The 7,339-nt window shown below is 40.9% G+C and overlaps 1 protein-coding gene across 2 annotated transcripts in view; it reads left to right on the forward strand.

Annotated features, from left to right (window-relative positions):
- Adarb2 (adenosine deaminase RNA specific B2 (inactive)) overlaps positions 1-7,339 on the forward strand; it is a 532,727-nt gene that overhangs the window by 498,158 nt on the left and 27,230 nt on the right. The gene's annotated exons all lie outside the window — the stretch shown is intronic.

Below are 7,339 nucleotides of genomic sequence, written 5' to 3' on the forward strand. Positions count from 1 at the left end.
GTTGAAATTGACTTACAAACTGTTGCTCAAAACTACAAGCATGGCTCCTTGTTAAAATGTCCAGCACTTTATTGTGAGTGTATTACTGCTAGTAGTTATGCTGTCCACTGTTTCCATCCCCATTACTGGATCCTGCAGTGTTTCCAGGTTGTTGCTACTATGAGTCTCCGTGCAAACACTTTGTTCTAGATCTCAGCTTTCCTATGTAGGATCTGTACTGGAGCATAAACAATGGCTTTTCAGACTAAAGTGCACAGGACAAGATGGAATCCCCTGGGATGTAGGCAGTTGAATAGACACCTCTAAAGATGTATCTCACCCCAGAACCTTTGACTCCAACTTCACATGGCAGAATTAAGTTGGAAGAGTAATAAAGGCATGTATCCTATCTCAGATGGTTTCTAGATGCAATCACATGTGTCCTTGTAAAGGAGAGGCAGAGAAGGTATGGGTACAGGCATACAAGAATACACATGGCAGAAGGCAGAGATTGGAATGATGTGGACACAACCCAAGAGCATCAACAACTATCACCAACAGCTGGAATTTTAAGGGTGGATTCTCTGAGAGCCTCCAGTGGAAGTACAGCCAGGAAGATTGACAACTTGATTTCAAACCTCTGATCTCCAGAATCTGCTATTAGGGGCCATATTGAAGCAGTCATGTGCGATAGATGTCTTGAGAAAGCAATACATCACGAGAAAAGTTACTTATGTATCTTAACTCTGGAAAATCATGAAGCCAGATAAAAATTACAGTAAAGTATGTTCCTGAAATCACAGCTCTAACAGCACCCTTAACCACTGAGTGGATCTACAGAAAGTGGGTTATTTCACCTCATCAGTGAAAATTGACCTTCAGAACCACAAAATTAAAGCTGAGTAGCACATCACCAAACAACAATGGCCCATGCACAGAGGAACAGGTGGCAGTTGCTGTAACCACAGCCACATCCCTGTCCACATGGTTCGTTTTCATACTCTGAGCAGCCACTCTCACAGGCAAAAGCCACAGGCTCCTTAAAGAGTGGGGAAAACAGAGCAGAAGTTGAATAGCATATACAAATTTAAATCTTCTGGAACTAATGTCCCTTTAGATATGGCTTCTGATTTTATTACCTGGACCTGATTGTTGATCACAACGTCTCTTTAAATAAAAGAATTAAACTTTCTCCATTAGAAGAAGAAGAGGAGAGAAGGAGGAAGAGGAGGAGAAGGAGAAGAAGAAGAAGAAGAAGAAGAAGAAGAAGAAGAAGAAGAAGAAGAAGAAGAAGAAGAAGAAGAAGAAGAAGAAGATGATGATGATGATGATGATGATGATGATGATATGATGATGATGATGATGATGATGGTGATGATGATGATGATGATGATAGCAGCTGCTTTCTGGAGAAGCATACACCCAGATGACTGTCCAACTTAGATTCTGACTGTGAATGGGATGCTCACCCTCCAAGCAAAGACCTGCTTTTCCACTTTCTCTCGAAGCTGCTCCTTCTCTGGACCTAGGACCCTAGGGGAACATTCTGACTTCTTCTTAATTTGTTGGCAGACTCCTCCTCTGTAGCACATTACAATCCATAGAATTCCAAAGAGGATGATGTACCATTTTCTAATCTCATTTTTTGGGGAAGGCATAGTCCTAGAGATTCAATCTAGGGCTCCATGCATACAAAACAAGTCTTCTATCACTGAGTCACACTCCTAGCCTCTCCCACCTCCTTTTTGAGACAGGGTTTGCCCATGTATCCTAGGGTGGCTCTGGAAATTCCTAGGTAGCCCAGGTGGCTGGCCTTGAGCTCATGGTAGTCCTGCATCACTCTCCCAAAAGGCTGAGACTAACATCACTCACAACTCTGCTCACCTCAAAAAACTTTCTACCATTATTTCAGTTGGAGCTCCAGTGATTTTTCTAACAGCTTTTAAGAAAGTCTTGTACAAACTTTCATGATAAAAACAGAGTGATCAAGCGGATGATACTTATCAAATATAGAAGCAATTGCAACAAATCAAAGAGCATGCGGCATCTTCCAGCCCTTTTACTACTGCAAACACCCACTGGGATGGCCAGAATGATGAGCAGAGTCAGGAAGGCAGGCAGCCACCCCCAGAGACACACGCAGGTGGCTGCCTGCCTTCCAGACTCTGCTCAGAGGTGTGCAAACAGTAGAGGACTAAGAATCCAGTTCTACAAAAGAAACATGGCTATCTAGATCAGTGAGTAAGAATATCATGGGTATAGAAAGAAAACAAGAGAGTGAGCCAGCATGATCTGAAACAGTCCTAGGTATCCTAATGAATGTCTGGGAAGAGGTATTGTGCAGGCAGTTAGATGCAATGCATTCATATGGGAGGAAGTCCAGAAACAAACTCAGAGAGTAGGGGAGGTACTTGAGAGCAGCCCTTGCTGGGGACATAGTAGTATATAACATGGGCAATAAGGCAAGCAGTGTAATTATGCTATCTTTTCTTTCTGTGAATATACAGGGATTCATTAAGTCAGGTCTATACTAAATGATAGCACACTTCCAGTCTTCTTTTGTCTTCTTTAGTTTGCTTTATATTTATGACAAATCTGAAAAGACTATCCTGATACATATACCCTGGTACTTTATTAAAGCATAGCCATAGGATGAGCTCTTACAAGTCCTGTTACTGAGTCAAAGGGTTATCACTCTTCTTTTCCTGAAAAAGTGGAACATGGTTAATCAGCCAGGAATGGATCGGCCAAGTGATGGTAGTTTGTATTATTACCTGTCCTCATAAAAGTGGAGGGAAGGTAGTGTGACACATAGGAAATATGTGGAGGAAACAAGTATTAACCCCCAGATGGATGTAAAATTGATTTTCTGTGGTGTCTCAGTGGATTGAAACCAGACAGTATTAGTGTGGCCATGTTCCAATGGAGACAGGCAAGCTTTGAATTTTAGCAGCAATGAAATCACCTGGAAGACCTATTAAACCTGTGTTTACAACTGCTAGACTTCTCCCCAGAGGTCCTGATTTACCCACAGGTAGATATACTCTCATGTAGGAATAGAATAATTGGGATAGCTTGTCTAATCTAGGTGGGCAGCATGTATAATTATCAATTGGCCCTGAATTTATTGTGTGAGCAACTTGTGAATTGAGAATTTATTGGTATATAAATCTGACTAATTATAAGCTTCTAGAGTTTTGATTTTACTGAGTTACTGGAATGTGGGACCACCAACCACAGGGGGTTTATGGCTGAGAAGGTACAGGCGGCACTGAGACAAGTGACCTGGAGCTGAGAAGAGTGTGATCAGTTGCTGCTGGGGCTAGCCTAGAGACAGAGGCAACAAGATAGCTGCCAGGGCATAGAGTTGTTGGATGTAGCACAGGAACTTGCTGCTCTTTTTAATATTCCCCACAACACTACTTAACAAGATAGTCACCTGGAGAAAAGAAACCTCAATTAAGGAAGTATCTAAGTCAGACTGGCCTAGAGGCATGTATGGGGGGGGGGGGTTTCTTGAATAATGATTGATAGGAGAGTACCTATCCTACTGTGGGTAGTAGTACCATTCCTGGACAGGTGGTCCTGGGTTCTGTAAGAAAGGTTACTGAGTCAGCCATGAGGAGCAAGCTAGTAAGCTGCATTCCTCCACACCCTCTGCTTCAGTTCCTGTCTCTGGGTTCCTGACTGGAATCCCTATACCCAGGCTTCCCTGAGAGATATAGTATAACTTAGGGTTGTAAGATGAAATAAATACTCTCCTCACCAAGTTGCTTTTGGTCATGTTTTTTCCATCACAACAGTAGAAAGCAAACTAGGACATGAACCAGAATGTTCTTGAAGCTTTGGGTTGATCCACTATACAGGCCAAGTTGAAGACCATGGTTCCATCACAGCCCCTGAGAATCACCTACAGATTGTGACTTCTTGCTTCCCTCAGTGTGACGACCCTCACTGACTTCAGACAGAACACGAGAAACTTTTGTAATTGGTGTGGTGTTTTTGTTCAGAACACAGGCTCACAGGAGAAAGTAGAAGTGGGTATTTACGGAACTAGCTCATGGTGCACATTTACAGTTCTAAAGAGTTATATCTTTTTTTCCAGGACCACATCAAGATGGTATAAATAACAGGCAGAAAAAGAAAATATCCAAAATACATATCCCCAGTGGATATTCTCTGTCTATACTTCTAAACCTGTGGGAAGGGCCTACACAAGGCTCAGCATTTTCTCCCAAACTATGAGGTCACAGTTCAAATTCAGCAAGGAGATGATATCCCTTGCCTAAAGTAAGGCACCCTTTTCTAAAATCTCTCCTCCACTTACCTGTGGTATTTCTGTGATTGACAAACAGACAAAAAATATATTTATTTAGGGATTATCTATATTGAAAACTAGGCATGGGATTTCTGTCTGTGTCAACATTACAGGCATATCAGCTATTTGAACAAAAGGAGAGGTATTTTTCCATTCAGTCCTGAATGCTGAGGATTCTCCAGTTCATATTCAGAAAGACATTTGGTTTTATTGATTGTGGTAGCTGAATTCGTTTAGACTCCTATAGTCAGGCAAAGAGGAGGTTGATTTTTCTTTTTATTGTAAAGGTTATTAAGAGGAACCAAATATAGAAGTTATTTGTCTTTCAACAATCCGGTGGAATCAGAACCACTCAAATGTGTTCCACAAGTTTTGTTCAAAGCCAATACTTTGATGGTCTCGAGAACTACTATATCCCATCTAGGGAACTAGCATTTTATTGTCTGAAGTTTAGCTTATTTGAAGATGATGCACTGTTATCAATGGAGATTTATGTATTATTCTGCTTTTAATGGGTAGGAAGGTTTATCAACAGTCTGCAGAATGTAAGCTCCACTCGTGCCATCTAGAACCCAGAGCCCTTTGCTTTGTACAGTTACCTCTTGGCAGACTTTCTGAGCCTCCTTTCAAACAAAACTTTCCTTGGCATACTTTTTCACCAGCTCTAATTTTGAAAAGGGTTGCTACACAGTAGCAATTCTGTTAAATTTGGTTTAATTATTGGTTTGTTTGTTGGTAGGAGCTAATTCTTTGTATCAAGCAGAGTCTTACCTCGGCTGGCTTCCAACTCACAATTCTCCTGCCTCCGTTTCTCAAGTACTATGTCTACAGGAATATGCAACCACTCTTGGCATTCTCACCTTTAAAAAAATATTTACTACACTTTTTATTTAATTGGGAGCTATCACATGCCATACTGCACACATGGCAGTCAGAGGACAACTTTCTTCCTAACATTTGGCTTCCAGAGATTAAACTCAGGTCCTCAGAGTTGGCAGTAGGCACCGACCGCTACCCACTGATCTGTCTTGTAAAACCTTTTCTTGACTTCTTGGCTTTTATCTCATTTATCTTTCTGTTCGTTTTGATTTTAGTTTTCTGTTTTGTGTGTGTGTGCTTTATGTTTGATGTAAAGAACATGAGGTTGGGTGGATACAGAGAGGATCTAGGAGGAGTTGAGAGAGAGGGAAAACATGATACTGTCTAACAATTAACAACATAAATAAATAATACATTGTCAAAGACAAGAAAATGAATGAAATTCCTCAAGTACAACTCAAAACCACCAACACTGTTCTTTCCAGGAAGAGTTCAGATTTCAGTAGACTCCTCTCCTGAGCTTTCTAGACATTTTGTAACTCATCAATGAAGAGTAGGATCATTAGAGGACACATGGTGGGTGTGTCTTATTGTAGTGAAAATTCAGCATGAAGTAGGAACATTACAGCCAAAGGACATCAAGAATGAGGACATGTGCTTCTTCTAGACATGCCCTTTCTCTCCTCCCATCCTGGTATTTACACTTGGATAAAGTGCATGTATCTGAAGACAGCCCTTTCTTTGCTAAGAAGACTAGTGTGACTTCTAGAAACTGACCGCAATATTTTTAAATGAAGCTATGCAAATCTGATAGCCTAAAGTAAATGTTTCATAAAATCAATGACTGTTTAAATCGTGGGACTAAATTGTTTGTATATAAATATTACCTTTTATATTCCATTTGAGTTTTATGTAGATGAACACATTACTTTAATGACCTGCATTTACAGAGGGAGACTGGGAGAGTGGCTCCCTGAAACCCTTGCCAGCCAGATGGCTGCCTTTTCTTGCATGAGATTAAAAGATGTTTCTCATTCACCACGATGCTTCTGAGGCAGATTAATATCGCCAGCTAAATTGCTTGTGTTTTCGGAATAAAATTTAAAGAGAACTTTTTAGAGCAATCGGTGTCACCGGTTCTCAGAGCAGATTGCTCTCCAGGTAGAGGCACATTCGGTAATTAATGGAAAGAATTCTATGTTAATTGACTGCTTCGGGAAGAGAGATATAATGACTCCTTATTAATCATCAAAAGAGATGTACAGCACGGAGGCCCCACAATAATTGCTCCAACAGTGGAGAAATGTTAATTAATGAAAAAGAACAATGATGTAAGAAATTAGCTACATAATACCTGCCTCCAATAGTGGTTGCAGTCGAAACACAGTAGGGTAAAAACCACATTAGGTAGTAGATACACAGAACTTTCTGCCTTGAATTTAGGTTGGAGGGGGAAAAAATTACCACAGTACTTTCTCTGCTTGAAGAAGTAAGAACATTCACCCAGAGCTACATTTATTTCAAAGAAAGAGCTCTTGTCAATTATCTCTGATCTAAGCTTTTAATATATATATATATATATATATATATATATATATATATATATATATGCCCCAGACCAAAACAAGGTCATTTATTAATGCCCTTTAATTTAGGTCATTCTGAGTACTAAGGACAAAGGGGATGGAAGATGGTGCTTTTCTCCAAATAGAAACCAGCAAATTCAGTTTCTGGACCTTTCCCAGATGGAATATAAAAAGAAAAAAAATCTTCAGATTCACTTCTTATAAAGAGTCTGATTTTAAGTCTCTGGGAAAATAGTACTTCCTGTCTCTCTAACAACTCCATTTTCCAGAAAAGGGAGTTGAGCTTAATGGACACACAAGACACGATCAGAGTTCAGTCCTAAGTCCTTAGAGTCTAGCAAAATCATCAGGGACCACCTGATGACTTGCATCCAAGAAGTTCTCAGACCATTCCTCCCAGGCTGAAAAGGGGAACATTTCAAAGAGTAGACAGCTGAAGGAGACTATGATACTGACACATCTTACAAGTCTAGCTCCCTCAGTGTCCTAGGAGCTGCCAGCACTGCATCCCCAGCAGGCACAGCTCCCAGCACTGCATCCCCAGCAGGCACAGCTCCCAACATTGCATCCCCAGCAGGCACAGCTCCCAACACTGCATCCCCAGCAGGCACAGCTCCCAGCACTGAATCCCTAGCAG

Source organism: Mastomys coucha, unplaced genomic scaffold (assembly GCF_008632895.1).
Source record: "Mastomys coucha isolate ucsf_1 unplaced genomic scaffold, UCSF_Mcou_1 pScaffold7, whole genome shotgun sequence".
In the NCBI taxonomy this organism is placed as follows: domain Eukaryota; kingdom Metazoa; phylum Chordata; class Mammalia; order Rodentia; family Muridae; genus Mastomys; species Mastomys coucha.